The 16,817-nt window shown below is 32.3% G+C and overlaps 1 pseudogene; it reads right to left on the bottom strand.

Annotated features, from left to right (window-relative positions):
• Positions 1-733: 733 nt before the first annotated feature.
• LOC111546732 lies at positions 734-834 on the bottom strand (annotated as a pseudogene).
• Between the last annotated feature and the right edge of the window lie 15,983 nt (positions 835-16,817).

Consider the following 16,817-nt stretch of genomic DNA (forward strand, 5'->3'; position numbering starts at 1 on the left):
TAGTAGAGACGGGGTTTCACCGTGTTAGCCAGGATGGTCTCGATCTCTGACCTTCGTGATCCGCCCATCTTGGCCTCCCAAAGTGCTGGGATTACAGGCTTGAGCCACCACTCCCGGCCTATAAAGTATATATTAATGGTTGACAGTTTATTAATGCATATGTGAAATTATTCCAGTAATCAATTTTAAAACATTTCCATCATTCAAAAACAAACCTTCCCTGTAACATTTAGCTATCATCCCCTTCAAAACACTTCTGCCTAGATCTAAGCATTAATCTACTTTTTGTATATATAGATTTCCCAATTCTGAACTTTTATATGAATGGAATCATACAGTATGAAAAACTTCTGTTACTAGCTTATTTCACCTAGTGTAATGATTTCAAGGTTCATCCATGTTATAGCATGTATCAGCACTTCATTCAATTTTTATGATTGAATTATATTCCATTAAATGTATATATCACATTTTGTCTGTCTATTTCTCCATTGACAGTCATTTAGTTTGCTTCCACATGAAAACAAAATTGTGGGTGTATGGTAGGTGTTTTTATCTCCACATTAAAAACTGTTGTGGTTTATAGTAGGTATACATATTTATGGAGTATAGGAGATATTTTGATACAGACATGCAGTATGTCATGAAAAATTGGGTATCCATCTCTTCAATCATTTATTCTTTGTGTTACAAACAATCTAATTATACTCTTAGTTATTTTTAAACATACAATAAAAATATAGAATGCTTCATGAATTGCCTGTCATCCTTGCACAGGGGCCATACTAATCTTCTGTGTATCATTACAGTTTTGTGTCTGTGTGTGTTGCCAAAGTGAGCAATTTCTACATTTTTGCTATTATGGATAATGCTATTATAAAATTTGCATGCAAGATTCTGTATATGTAGATATGTGCTTTTTCTCAGGTATACATCTAGAAGTAGAATTGATGGATCATAACGGAACTCTATATTTAATAATATTAAGAACTGTTAAAGTGTTTTCTAAAGCAGCTCTATCATTTTCAAATTCCTTTTAGCAGAATAGAAGGGTTTCATTTTTCCACATTATTGCCAACACTTGTTGTTATCTTACTTTTTGATTCTAGTAATCTGAGTGAGTGTGAATTGGTATCAAACTGTGAGTTTGATTTGCACTTCCCTGATGCATAATGACTTGGAGAATCTTTTTGAGTACTTATGTTGTGGAGAAAAAGTCTGGCTGCCTGATGCACATAGAAGCAAATACCATGGCACTAGGTTTTGAGAACGTAAAAAGAAAAAAGAAAAAAAAAAAAAAAAAAAGCAAAACAAAACAAAAACGCTTTGTTGTGTGTCCACCAACGGTGAGATAAAACGTCAATTCAAAACTGTCTCCCTACCCCTTTCCCCCTGTAAAGTTCCATGATAGGCACAGTTGTCTCTTCATGCCCCTTCATGGGTTGCATTTGCAAATTTGGGCGAGGTGCGGGGGGCGGGGACGTGATAGGACACAGGCAATGGAAATTTAGGCTGTGATGTCAGCAAGTTCGTTTGGCACACACCACAGTTGTCCACATTGGTTCTAACTGATATCAGCCAGTTTTGTTACCTTATAAGCAAAGAGAGTATCAGCAAGCTGTTTCTTTTCATATTTGCTCTTCCTGTAAGCTCAACACTTTCTATTATTCACTGTTTTCTTTAGTTCCTTGGAGCATGGCTACACCTACTGACCATCTGTATGTATCCTTTGAAGAGACGTCTATTCAGATCCTTTGCCTATTTTTTAATTGTGTTGTTTTTATTTTTGAGTTGTATGATTATATGCATATATATTTATGCATACACATATCATGATTTCCTTTTCAAACATGTGATTTATAATTTTTTTCCCATTCTCTGGGCTGACTTTTCACTTTCTTGATGATGTCCTGTTTTTAATTTTGATTAACTCCAGTTTATTGATTTGTGTGTGTGTGAGTGGCTACTGCTTTTGGTGTCATATTTAAGAATTCTTTGCCAATCAAAGGTCCAAAAGATGGGCCCTTATGTTTTATTCTACGAACTTCGTAATTTTTGGTTTTACATTTAGGTGTTTAATACATTTCGAGTTAATTTCTTTATATGGTCTAATGCAAGGGTTCAACATTTTTTGTTTGTTTCTTTAGGTCTCTTGCAATTCTACACGAACCAGCTTGTCAATTTCCACAGAAAAGTTAGCTAAGATTCTCACAGGAATTGCAGTAAATCTGGAGGTCAGTTTGAGTAGCATTGCCATCTTAACAATGTTAGGTCTTCTCATCCACGAACATGGATATTTTTTCATTTATTTAGATTTTCTTTAGTTTTTATGAACAATGCTTTGCAGTTTTTAGAGTAGACACTTTGTTTTTCTGTTAAATTTATTCCTGGGTATATAAATTTTTGATGCCATTATAACTGAAACTCTTAAAAATACATTTAAAAATATTCACTGCAAGAGCATAGAAATGTAACCGATTTTTTTGATATTGATACTGTATCCTACAACCATGCTAAACTCATTACTTTTAATTTTTTAGTAATTCCATGATTTTTTATACATATAATCACATGATCTGTTAATATAGTTTCAATTCTTCCTCTCTCATCTACTTTTCTTTTTGTGCTTGACTAACCAGAATCTCTAGTACAATGCTAAATAAAATAGCAAGAATGTACATCCTTGCCTTTTTCTTGACTGTAAGTGGGAAGCATCCTATCTTTTTCAAGTAAGTATGATGTTAGCTGTGGAATTTTCATAATTCCCTTCATCAGCTTCAGGGAGTGGAGAAGTTCCTTCATATTGTTTTTTATTTTTATTTATTTATTTATGTATTTTTTGAGTCGGAGTCTCGCTCTGTCGCCCAGGCTGGAGTGCAGTGGCGTGACCTCGGCTCACTGCAAGCTCCGCCTACCAGTTCACGCCATTCTCCTGCCTCAGCCTCCTGAGTAGCTGGAACTACAGGCGCCTACCACCACGCCCAGCTAATTCATACTGTTATTTTTCAGTGCTTTTGTAATTGAAAGTTCCTGGCTTTTGTCAAATGTTTTTTCTGCATTTATTGTGATTATAGCATGATTTTCATTTATTATTTTAGTAAATTGTATTTCAATAATTAATTTTTAGATGGACAATCAACCTTCATTTTTAAAGTAAACCCCACTTGGTTGGGGTGCATAATTCTTTTTATATATTTCTGGACTCAGTTTGCTAGTGCTTTATGTAGGATTTTTGCATACAGCTTCATAAGGGATATTGGTTTAAAGATTTCATTTTTTGTTGGTGATTTGCTTGTATTGTCATTTTAAGGTAATATTGGTTTCATTAAATTAGTTCAGAATTATTCTATTTTGGGAGGTAAGAGGAAGAGAATAATTTGTAAATAATTTTCATGAACTATCTTTAAATATTTGGAAGACTGGGGTTAGTGAACTATCTAGGAATGGCCTTTTCCTCGTGGATAGGATTTTGAATATGGATTCAGTCTGTTCACTTCTTATAGATCTATTCAAATTGTGTATTTCTTCCTGAGTCAAACTTGATAGTTTGTCTTTTAGGGATTTGTCCATTATATCTAAGTTATGTAGTTTGTTGGCATACAATTGTTCACAATATTTCTTTTTCATTTTTTAAAAATTGTTTATGTCAATAGTAATGGCTCCTCCTTCATTTATGATTCTAGTTATTTCACTCTTCTCCATTTCTTTCTTGGTAAATTTAAAGTTTTGTCAATGTTATTGATCTTTTCAAAGAACCATCTTTTGGTTGCATTGATTTTCTATATTTTATTTTTTCACCTACTTTCTATTTTACTATCTAGCAATTATTATTGACTTTACTCTGCTTGTCTTAGGTTTAATTTGCTCTTTTGTTGATGTTGTAGGTTAGAAAATTAAGTTTTTGTTTTGAAGTTTTTTTAACTTAATATAGACATTTACAGCTATAATTTTCTCTCTAAACAATGCTTTCACTGCAGTTTGTAAATACTGTGTTTTCATTTTTATCTTTCTTAATGTATTATAATTTCCCTTTTAAATTTTATTAATTTGTTGGCTACTTGAGTGTGTTGTTTAATATTTATATATTTGTAAATATGTACACATTTTCCCTGTTATTTATTTCTAATTTTCTTCCATTGTGTTGGTGAACATACTTTGTATTATTTCTATTATTTTAAATGTATTCAGTTTTCTTTTATGACATTTAATATGATGTATCCTGGATAATGCTTCAATTGCACTTGAGAATAATCTATATCCTGTGTTGTTGGTGGAATGCGCTATGAATATCTGCTAGGCCGAGTAAGTTTACGTTCCAAATATTCTATTTAATTGTTGAATTTCTGACTATATACTAACTATTATTAAGTGTGGAATATAGAAGTCTCCCACTATTATTGTTAAATTATCTAGTTCTCCCTTAATTTTTGTTAGTGTTTCATTTACACATTTTTGTATTATGTTTTTTGGTGCATATATGTTTTAAACTATTATAACTTTCTGATGGATTGATTCATTTATTATTATAAAATACACTTTTTATTTCTAGTAATTCATTTTTATTTTAATGTGTATTTCATCTGCTATTAGTATAGTCACATCAGTATTCCCGTGGTTGCTATTTGCCTGATAAATCTTTTCCATCCTTTTACTTTCAATCTGTTTGTGTTTTCTAATCTAAAATATGTCCCCTGCATACAATTGTATCTTTTTGTAAAAATTAGGTCTTAAAATCTTTATTTGATTGAAATGTTTAATCTATCAGTAATAATGTTACTGATACAGTTAGATTTCTGTCCGCTATTTTATATTTTGCATTGTATATCTCATGTCTTTTTCCCTCTATTTCACTTTAATGCTTTATTTTGTATTAAATGACTGTGTTTTAATGTGGCATTTTGATTTTAGTAATGATTTCTGCACCATTTTTAGTTGTGTGTATGTGTGTGTATGCATTTGTGTGTTCACTCTAACATTTATCATATCCACTTTAACTTATTAGGATAATATCAGATTTATACCAGCTTAGTTCAGTATTACATATAAATATTACTACCTTATATCACTTTTATCCCCATTAACATGGAATTATTGTTATATGTAATGCCTTAATTAGTGTTAAAAACCCAACAATACATTCTTATTGTTATGACTCTATCATCTGTCATCATTTTTTTAACCCATTACAGCTTTGTGCCCACTAATCACTGCTGTGCTGTTACTGACAAATATATTACACATATATTGCATTTCTATGTGTTATATGCCTATTCTAAACATATATGCATACATTTTACACATATTATTTTATACAATGGCTTTTTAAATCAGTTTATATTGAGAAGAATAAAATATGAATTTACAGTCTCCTTTATAATTATATAATTAACTTTATCAATATTCTTTGTTTATATAGTTATAATTACCATTTGCAGAACTTGCTTTCAACCTAAATAATTTTTAAAATATGTCTTTAAGCCAGAGCAGTAAGAAAGAGTATGTCTCAGTTTCTCTTTATTGAGTCATGTGTTTATTTCACCTTCATTTTTGAAAGAGAGCTTTGATGAGTATAGGACACTTGCTTGACAGTTTTTGTTGTTGTTAGTTTTCTTTGAGTATTTTGAATATGTTAAAATAGTTTGCCTCCTAGGTTCTGTTAATTTTTCTGAAATGTCAGCTTTTATTCTTATTGGAAGTTTCTTACAAGTTATATGCCATTTTCTCTTGCTACTTCCAACAGTTTTTTTCTTTTCTTTGACTTTCAGCATTTTTATTATGAAGTATGTGTTTTTATCTTTATGTTTGCAGTTGAAATCTGCTGTTATGTCCTTTTACTAAATGTTACACATTTTGATTATTGTATTTTTAACTACATAATTTCCATTTACTCTTTTAAAAATAAATTCTATTTTTATTAATGTTTTCTATTTGATGTAACATTGTCATGATATATATCTTGACTTCCTTAACTTTGCTTCACTTTAGGTTAATGAGCATATTTATTTACTATGACTACTTTGAAATCTTTTTCTGTTTAATCTGAAATTTAGCTGCTTTCACAAGCAGTTTCTATTGCCTTTTTTTCTGCTGTAGGATAATACTTTATTTTTAGATACATCATAAGTCTTTTATTGAAATTAGATATTTTAGGCAATATATTACAGCATCTTTGCACACTGTCCTGTGAGGCTTGTTATTGTTGTTTGCTTGTTTGTATCTTTAATGACTAGATGGATTATTTTTGACTGCTCTCCATGCGAAGTGTCAGTCTATTTCTCATGAAGGTCCATCTTTGGGTATACCATACTACACCTACGATGCACTGATCATGTAAGGCTCTCTTCCACTTTTTCCCTGACCATACACAGCTGTCATGCTCCATTAATTACAGGTTGTTTTTGACAGTTATTGTTTTCAATAATGCCCTGAGGCATAAATACCTCTACAAACTAATTCAATCAAATTGTAGATTTCTGGATAAAATACTTAACAGTTTCTGAAGTCAGGATTTGAAATTTTCTGACCCCTAAAGTGTTTTCTCAGCTTATTCCCCAGTTCTCCCTGCTAAGTAACAGGAATACAGGCTAGATCTTATTTCTATTAGAACCACGAATTTTCTTCAAATTAGTTTTCATCACAACCTCCACTGAAGCTTAGAGTATGTTTAGGTTTACAGTTTTCCATGCTCTGCTGCAAATGAAGGCAGTCCTTTGGAAAGAGATTAAATCATCTGTTTTATTAGGTGACTCTTCCCTCAGGCAAAATTTCTGATCTATGACTCTGGAGTTCGGGTTGGAGACAATATTAAGGTTTTCTCTAAGTGACAGCTCCACGGTAGGTACTGAGTGCTGTGGAAGGGGAGGAGAGTTAGCAGCCTGGGTCCTCTCTGCTTGCCTCTCCTGGTATACAGTCATCATCTCACAAGTCAAGGAAGGGCTATTAGGGCCCCAGTATTCTCAGAACATCACATCCAACATACTGCCTCTTTTCCACAAGTAGGGGGTGTGTGGAAGAAGGAAACCCCAATCTCAACTCCATTTACCGAGAGTTAGCCTTAGCATAGGTAGCTGGGAACAGGATGAGAAATGTTAAAGTTTTACTCGTTCTCGGAAGAACAAATTCCATTCGGGAGCTGGGTGAAGAGAAAGCCGTATGTTCTTAGTTGCAGCAATCTGGAGTGGAGTCTCTGCCTCGCTGAGTTCAGAGGGAAAATGGAAGAAGCGATCTTGGTTCTAACACCACAAAATCTCACTATCTTTAACAGTTTTTGTAGGTTGTCTTTAATAAGTGCATCTTCATATGTAATTTTATCTTAAGACCATTTCAAATGATTCCAATGATTGGGGTTAGTTGGTAATTTTCACCAGTTTCACTGAGGAGCAGGTCAGAGGAGCTCCTCACACTGTCCTGCAGAAGTCAGTCTTGATTGCTTCTAAAACTTGACAGTGTATAAAAACTGCATGCAGAGCTTTAAATATTACTCATGCTTGGCTTACAGACCTAACTATTCTTATTTAATTTATATAGGATGTGAACTGAACATTGGGAATATCAAAAACTTTGTGTCATTTTATTTGTGTAACCAAAGTTAATGTATGCTGGCCTAGTTTTATAAGGAATATTATCTGTTTTTGTATTACAACTTTACTTTCTAGAAATCTTTCAATTTTATTATAATTAATTAATTAATTAATTAATTTGAGGCAGAGTTTTGCTCTTGTTGCTCAGGCTGGAGTGCAATGGTGTGATCTCGGCTCACTGCAACCTCCGCATTCCAGGTTCAAGTGATTCTCCTGCCTCAACCTGCCAAGTAGCTGGGATTACAGGTTTGTGCCCTGACACCTGGCTAACTTTGTGTGTGTGTGTGTGTCTGTGTGTGTGTGTGTGTGTGTGTTTGGAGATGGAGTCTCGCTCTGTCCCCCAGGCTGGAGTGCAGTGGCACCATCTCCGCTCACTACAAGCTCTGCCTCCCGGGTTCATGCCATTCTCCTGCCTCAGTCTCCCGAGTAGCTGGGACTGCAGGCGCCCGCCACCATGCCCGGCTAATTTTTTGTATTTTTAGTAGAGACGGGGTTTCACTATGTTAGCCAGGATGGTCTCGATCTCCTGACCTCAAGTGATCCACCTATTTCAGCCACCCAAAGTGCTGGGATTACAGGTGTGAGTCATTGCACCCAGCCCTAGAAATTCTTTGGGAACAATATTTCCACTATCCCTTTTAGCCAACCTAATCTTGTAGATTTCTTAGTTGGCTTATCATTATCTGCCCTTTTGTTTGTATGTCATTAGATTTAAATGTTTATATTTAAGAAAAATACTCAAGCCATTATTCATCAATCTTCAGTAAGATAAGTTGACTGTAAACCTAAATAATGTTAACTTTTTTAAATAACATAGCAAGTAAAAATAACTGACATTTTGAGTATGAATATAAGACTGGTAAATGTGTATATCATTAGAAATATCAGTGATTTTTTTTTTTTTTTTTTACTGTGAGTATTCTATATGATATTTTTTCCTCACATTTGGCCAATCTATAATGATTATTTTGGATATAAAGACAATAGGATCTTTGTTTTAGAAGCAAAATAATTGTATTAGCTAATATAATTTTAATACTATGTTTTACTATTATGTCACTTCAAGATGCCTGGCAGATGAGGGTATGCACGAAGAGCTCTGTTTGATTATTCTAGTTAAGGAAGAAAAAAGGAATTAACTAATTTAAAAATAAAACAGATAATCACAACCTAAAATATTAATGTGAATTATTTTTTGTGTCTTACAGAGAGTTTTTGTTCTTTAAAAAAAAAAATTAAACTTGACCTTGTGAAGAAGAATTCATAAAGTAGGGAAGAAAGTTGAAATTGGGAAGGATCTGAGATATTACACTATTTACACAGATAACATATACCTGGAATGCTAGACCACTAGATTAGGAAAAATATATTTTGTTTACTCACTGATCATCTTATTGTTGGTTTTCTAAGCCCCACTTTCCCATAAGGCAGCATGATAAGGGCAGATGCCATTTGACTATATGAGAGAGGATATAGGTAGAGTTCTGTAGCATAGGAAAAGAAAAACCTGTAATTATGAATTTTGGAGCTTATGTAGGAACTGCTTACACAGTATGTGTTAGGAGGAAAGGAGAGTGATCTTTACAACTCTTTGATGTGATCATTTAGTTCTAGGAGTGAAAAAAAAAAAGAACAAAGGATTCTGGTTTCTATCACCATTAGAATGTGACCAAATGTTTATGGGAAAATGCACCACTTCTAACTTCAAAGGAACAATTGCCACCCAAGGTTCCTTAACACAGGTTGCAAGTTTCCTTTTCTCAGAAAGCCCTGATGCTACAAAAACATGAAAACATCCAATTAGCATGGTTTCTTGTTAAGCACACATTGAAAATGTCAAATATTTTAACAAACTGAGATATGTATACATTTATGCACCTAAATTATAAAATGTCTCATGTAATAAGAAGTAGTGACTTCGTTAGGTGTTAAAAGCATTTATTTCTTCGAATATTCTTTTTTTTCTAGATAACTCTGATTCATTATGAACTCTACTTATTTTAATTGAAACTAGTAAAATCATTGCTCAAAAGAAAAATGGTTTCTACAATATGTTTAGAAGGATTTTCCTAATCTTTTCTAGATTAGAAAAGTATTAAGTTATTCTTATTATTTGGTTTCACCAGTCATGTTTGTGTAATAAAAGTGGATATCATTTTATAGCAGAATATTTTACTTTATACATTTTAGAAATACTTGAAAAATGTAACAAAATATGTATTTTATTACATTTGAAAAAAATAGATTGAAATTAAAAAAAAATTCTTGCTTTCAAAGATTAAAAAAATGTGGGGAAGTATAGGGATTTGCTTTTACTTGAATTTTTTTTTTATAAAATTGAGTGTATAATCTACTTGTTTATAACCCCTTGAAATATTCCAGTTATTCAGATAAATACACCATACACATTACAGTGTTGCTTCTTATGAAACCTTAAAAATGATAAACCAGATTTTATGCCAATTTGCCTTTATGCAACAAGTTTTTCCATATTTTAACTGTAAGACGTCCCATATTTTTCATAACAAAGACCTGAAAAGCAATTCTTATGAGACTAAGCTAAGGCTGTATACAAAGGTGGAAGCTATTTTAGTTGATATATTTCAAAAGATTAAAGAAACACTTAGTAAACCCAGTCATGGTTTTCTTTTACATAAAATGTTATTTATCACATAGAATCATGAATTATTTACAAGCACTGGAGTCACTTGCAACAGGAGTAAACAGAATTGATGATGACCTTCAGTTCACTGTACTGCAGAGAAAGTGATTCTCTCATTAGATTTTCACTGGAGAATAAAAGAAGCCTTTGCCTCATGAAAATTCACTGCCAGCTCCCTCATTCTCTTTCTTTCACCATATAGTTGAAAATAAAAGTGTTTCCTTTTTCTTTTTTTATGGTAGCTTCTATATATAATGAAAAAACAACTGGAAATGACTCTAATCCCAGGTCTCTGTTAAATGGATCTGACTATGGTCTCTCTGTTGGTACATCATTTAGAAAGATCCAGATGGGCTCTCGATCTGAAAGTCAATGTCAAATAAATGTGTAGACATTTCTGCCATTGTTAGTGAGTCGTTAGGGAGCTATTCATTGACTAGGGTGTTAGGACGGTGAAGAAACAAATGTTCTGAAACAAACTCAAACATTATTACAATGAGTCTTTTCCTCTCAGGTATGAGTGATTGTCAGGGACAGGAATTTTTTTTTTTTTAATGATCTGTGAAAATATCATTTAGAATTTACAGTAAGTTATGCAAAACAAGTTTCTTATTATCACTTATTAATTAGATGTTTTAGTGGAAAATTCATAGGCTTCAGCACAGTTGCTGAATATATTTTCTATTTTCCATAAATATTGTTGACACCCTTAATGGTTCCTATGAAGTTTAACTTAGATTCCACATAAAAATCATGTAAAATAGTTACTGGTGCTTCAGAGGTATATAGTAAATGTTATATATTAGTTGAATCCTTTTCTGAAATTGGCTCAAATTGAAATATCTAGAAACAGGCAATTTATTGCCTGGCGTCATATGGGCAAGTTCACTGGAAATAAAACAATTAAATAAGAATGCACACACAATATTTGCTGAATTGAGTTAAATTGGTTTTATCACTTGTAAATATAGTTCTTAAATGGACACATATGGATTTTCATAATAGATATTGCATAATAGCTAGAAAAAGAAATTGATTAGTATTTGTGACAGAAAAGAAATAAAAGGATCAAGGGAAAAGGTAAGAATTATGTTAACTCAGAGGGGATAAGGGAGAGTTAAAAAGGGACTTAAAAGTAGAAGATTTTGTGACAACCTTATTTTCCCACTGAGTGGTTATTATAACTAGGTATTCCAGTGGATTTGACTGGAGTGTGCTTCCTAGGTGATATGAACATCAGTCAAAGGTCAAGGAGAAGAAAGATTCCTGGCATCAATGGATTAGGAGAGAATCACCCACATATCACCAAAAATTGTTATCTAACAATTAAATCCTAGAATAGTTACTTCTGGAAAAGATTTATCTGGAGTCCTAGTCTCATACAGCAGAATCAGGGGTCATAAAGATAACTTTTACTACCAAGATTGTCATTTAAGGATCGTCCATGCATATAAATACCCCAAATATTCATGTATTTGAACACCAAGTACAGTAGCAGGAACCAGCTCTAAAAGCAAGATATCTGACTATTCATTGATGTAAATAACAGACATACTCAGCAATTTTTTATTTATTGAATGAAGGTAAAATTTTAATATATAACTATAATGTGTACAAAGTTCTAAAACTGGGTAAACTTTATCGAAAGATAATAGCTTCATTTTCATTGAAATTGTAGATATTTATTTACTTTCATTAATGTTTTCAAAATGATATGTACATAAAAATCAACCATGAGCTCTTTTAATGATTTTGAAAAAAGTCACCTACCATAATTAATCGTGATATATGTTTTGAACTCATATTTTAGTAATCATACATTTCAGGCGATACTTTTACAAAACGTACATATTCTAGCTACCTAATCACATGTAAACCAGTTGCGGATCTACTATATTTAAAATTTTTCTCATTAAGAAATGTGATAATTCTTACATGTGCACGTTTTCATACCTCATCTAATTTTGACAAAAATCTTAAATATTGTAGAACTAACTATTCATTTTTCAAATAAAAATTATGACCAAAAGTGCATGAAGCAAAAATTTATTAACGATTTGTCAGTTAAGTTTTTTCTCAGTCCCTTCCTGACAAAAATTTCGGTTTGAGTGTTTAATAACTGTTACCGTCGAATACATGAAATTCTCCTAAACATGATTATTGGTCCTGGTTTTGGCAACATTAATACAGTTTCCCATTTCTCATAAACTGATAAAATATATAAGCTCTGCATTAGTTACAGTTTAATAACTGTTCATTTTTTTTTTTTTTTTTTGATAATCACCCATGGCTATTAAGATTTTTCCTTTTTATTTTTTCCCTCATTCCTTTCCACAAGCGACATAGAGCAAGACTGTAGTTAGTCGTGAAAGAGATAAAGAATGTGATCAATGAAAGATTTGCAGCTCAGCGGATGTCAGCAAACTTTGGAGAGATTTGCATCCAAATGTGAATATAGTAGCTTTCAAGAAAACAGAGGATCAATTTTTTTGTTTATTTTGTACTGAACTTTCTAATTCCTGAAAACTTAAAGTGACTATTGTATTAATTGGCAGAGGTAAAGAAAGCTGTAAGTCACTGCCTAATTGACCTTTGAGAATTAGGAGAAATAAACCTATTCAGTGATTCTTCTCCACTGAATTGTGTCCCTATAATAAGTCACTGATAATTTTTTTTTCAAAATTAACAAAAGTAATTTTACATTCATAAAGATTCCATACTATAAATCTGAGTTGAAACATTTAAATTTTTCTCAAAAATATGTTCTCCTCAAAAGAAATACAGAGTTATTTATCCCATCTTTTACTCACACCATACTTTTTGTTGTTGTTGTTGTTGTTACTGGCTTTTACAACATATAAAACCTGTACATATTTAATGTACTCATCTTGATAAATTTAAAGATAAACAGACCCATGAAGCGATCCATAAACTATGTCATAAAACCTAATCATCGTCTCAAAAAGATTCTTCTCTCCTGTTTTTGTTTTGTTTTGTTTTGTTTTTGGATAGGAACATTTAACAAAAGTACTACAATCATAACAGTGTTTTAAACATACAATACAGCACGAGTCCCCAACGCCTGGGCTACAGACCAGTGCTGGTCCATGGCCTGTTAGGAACCTGATCATACAGCAGAAGGTGAGCGACACTTTATCTGTATTTACAGCTGGTCCCAATGCTCACAATACTGCCTGAGCTCTGCTTCCTGTTAGATCAGCGGAGACATTAGATCCTCCTAGGAGCATGAACTTTATTGTGAATTGTGCAAGCAAGGAATGTAGGTTGTGGTTTCTTATGAGAATATGTTGCCTGATGATCTGAGGTGGAACAGTCTCATCTCAAAACCATCCCCAGCACACTCCCCGTCAGTGGGGAAAATGTCCTCTACGAAACTTGTTCCTGGTTCCAAAAAAGGTTGGGGACCACTACAATACAATATAGGCAACTATATATGCTATGCTGTATAGGATTTATTACGTTGAATAACTGAAACTATGTACCCATTGAAAATACCTTCCTGATTCTTCCTCTTCTGAGCTCCTGACTAGAATTCTATTTGCTGCTTCCATGAGTTTGACTCTTTTAGATATCTAAGTAGTATCATGTAGTATTTGTTCTTCTGTTTCTGGATTTTTCACTTAGAATAATGTCCTCCAAATTCATCCACATAGTAGCAAATGGCATAATTTAATTTTTAAGGCAGAATACTATTTTACTGTATATATATAGCATTTTTCTTTATCCATTTTTCTGTTAATGGACGCATAGTAAGTTTCCTTTTATGCTATTGTAAAGAATACTGTGATAAATATTGGAATGCAAATACCTCTGACAACTTAATGTCAATTCTTTTAGGTATAAATTCATCAGTATTTTGGATCATATAGTTGTTCCAACTTTAATTTATTGAGAAGCCTTGAATCTGTTTTTATAGTGATTCTATCAATGTACATTCCCACCAGCAATGTAAAATGGTTCTCTTTTCTGCACGTGTCTACCAATACTTGTTCTCTTTTGTCTTTTTGTTCATAGACATCCTAAAGGGTGTAAAGTGATCTCTCAGTGGGGTTTTGATTTGCATTATGTTGAAGATTAGAGATGTTGGACAGCTTTTAACGTTTTAGCAGGCCACTTGCATATCTTTGGAGAAGTGTTTATGTTTTTTGTTTTTATTTATTTTCTATTGAGTAGTACCAGTTATTTATGGATTTTAGATATTAATCGTTTAGTAGATACATAATTTATGAATATTTTATCTCATTCCATAGGTTGCTTTTTCACTTTCCAGATTAAGAAATCATTTCCAGCACCAAAAGTAAAGATTTTTTTTTTTTCGGTGTTTTCCTCCAGAAGTTTTACATTTCCAAGCCTTATATTTCTGTCTTTAATTCATTTTCAGTTATTTTTTTTGTATGGTTTAAAAGAGTAATCCAATTTTATTCCTTCACATGTGGATTTTCTGTTTTCTTAATATCATTAACTGAAGAGACTATAATTTCCCCATTATATATTCATTTTCCTCATTGTTAAAGATCTCTTTAGAGTAACTATTTGGGTTTAATTCTGAACTCTATTCTATGTTATTAGTCAATGTGTGTTTATATGTCAGTACTGTACTATTTTGATTGCTGCAACTTTGTAATATATTTGGAAATTAACAAATATGATACTTTCTGCTTTGTTCTTCTTGCTTAAGCTTCTTTTGGCTACTTGGGGTCTTCAGTGGTTTCACATGAATTTTAGTTTTTTTTTCTATTTCTGTAAAAAAATATATCATTAAGAATTCGGTAAGGATTACATTTAACCTATAGGTCACTTAGACTATAGACATTTTGATAATATCAATTTTTCCCATTTACGAACACATCCTTCCATTTATTTGCGTCTTTTTCACTTTCTTTCATGAATGTTTTATAGATTTTAGTAACAAGCCTTTTAGCTCCTTTAAATTGAGTTAGATACATATATTTCATCAAGGAAAGACAGATCATTTGTATACATAAAACAAAGCAAATCATGTATATTCTCTTCTTTGAAACTATTAGATAAGACATTTATGATCACTTGCTTCCTATTTTAAAATTCTGGTGTTTTCACTTGTTTTTGCCTGTTTGTTTTAGATTTACTTTTTCACTTGATAAATGTTTTTATGAAAAACTTAAAAGTTATTTCAAAATGGCAAATTGTTTTTATCAGATAATGTTTTGGGTAAAGAGATAACACATTTTATTATATGCACTACAAAAATTGTGAAATAAAAAATCAATAAATTGTTCTTTTGCTTGACTTCACATGGGCTACTGCATTATATTTGTGCTTTCCAAACATTAATTAGTTTAAATATAATTAATTCTGAATGTTTAAGTTATTTTTTATTTTATTTTCTAGAGGCAAAAAGTAAGTTGCATTTTTTTGTTTGTTTGCTTGTTTTTGAGACAGAGTCTCACTCTGTTGCCCAGGCTAGAGTGAAGTAGAGAAATCTCGGCTCACTGCAACCTCTGCCTCACAAGTTCAAGCAATTCTTATGCTTCAGCCTCCTGAGCATCTAGGACTACAGGCATGTGCCATAACGCTGGGCTAATTTTTATATTTTTACTAGAGACGGGGCTTTCACTATGTCAGCCAGGCTGGTCTCGAACTCCCGGCCTCACACTATCTGCCTGCCTCAGCCTCCCTAAAATTCTGGGATTACAGGCGTGAGCCACCACACCTTGCCATCAGTTAGGTCTTAAATATCAACAGGTAACATCTAAATTACTGTATAACTTATAGTATGACTGAGAAACATTTCCACAGAAAGCAAATATTTTATAGGAGAGCTAGAGTGTCACATAGTTGACACCTTGAATTTATCCTAAATTTATACTAAAGAATTATTTATAAGGCTTTTTATGTGTCAGGTTCTGTGTTCATCTCTTGGGATTCATTATAGGGTAAAACATGATTTCTACACTCAAACCACCAATTTTTTCATAAAACTATAAATTTCTCTTATTTGACTACAATGTGACACACCATTGTTTATCAGTGTTCATTATGTTCATGTAAATAGAAATGGCTTAGAAATTGTTTCTAGGCAAAAATTTGTTATTTCCCTCCAACATTTTTTTTTTTTTTTGTATCTAACAAGAATACCATTATTAGTCTGACCGAGTTGGTGTTACAGGATTGTATTTTGATGAAATAGCCTGGAAAGTTTTCTAAACTCTCCGTAAGGTTTAGCCATGTTTACGTTTTTTGTTGTTGTTGTTGTTGTTTTTTGGGTTGCTGTATTTATTTGTTGTTTTGTTTTATGTGCGTTGTATATTCATTGCTATTCTATTAATTGTATACTTCCTTAAGGCATTGATGGACTTTTCTGCCTTTTTATTAGTACTTTTGAGTTTCTGAGTTATATCATTTTACATGTATTTCTTCTCTGTGTTAAATAAACTCAAATTCAATCGTAAACAATGTTTTAGGTGACTCCCAAATGCATAAGTGATGTCTACTATGGCACAGCCAGAAAAACTTTTGAATTCGTTCATATATTTTGTGTGTATGTTGGGTGGGTAAAAGGTATTTTCTGTTCA

The sequence above is a fragment of the Piliocolobus tephrosceles genome, chromosome 4 (assembly GCF_002776525.5).
Source record: "Piliocolobus tephrosceles isolate RC106 chromosome 4, ASM277652v3, whole genome shotgun sequence".
In the NCBI taxonomy this organism is placed as follows: Eukaryota; Metazoa; Chordata; class Mammalia; order Primates; family Cercopithecidae; genus Piliocolobus; species Piliocolobus tephrosceles.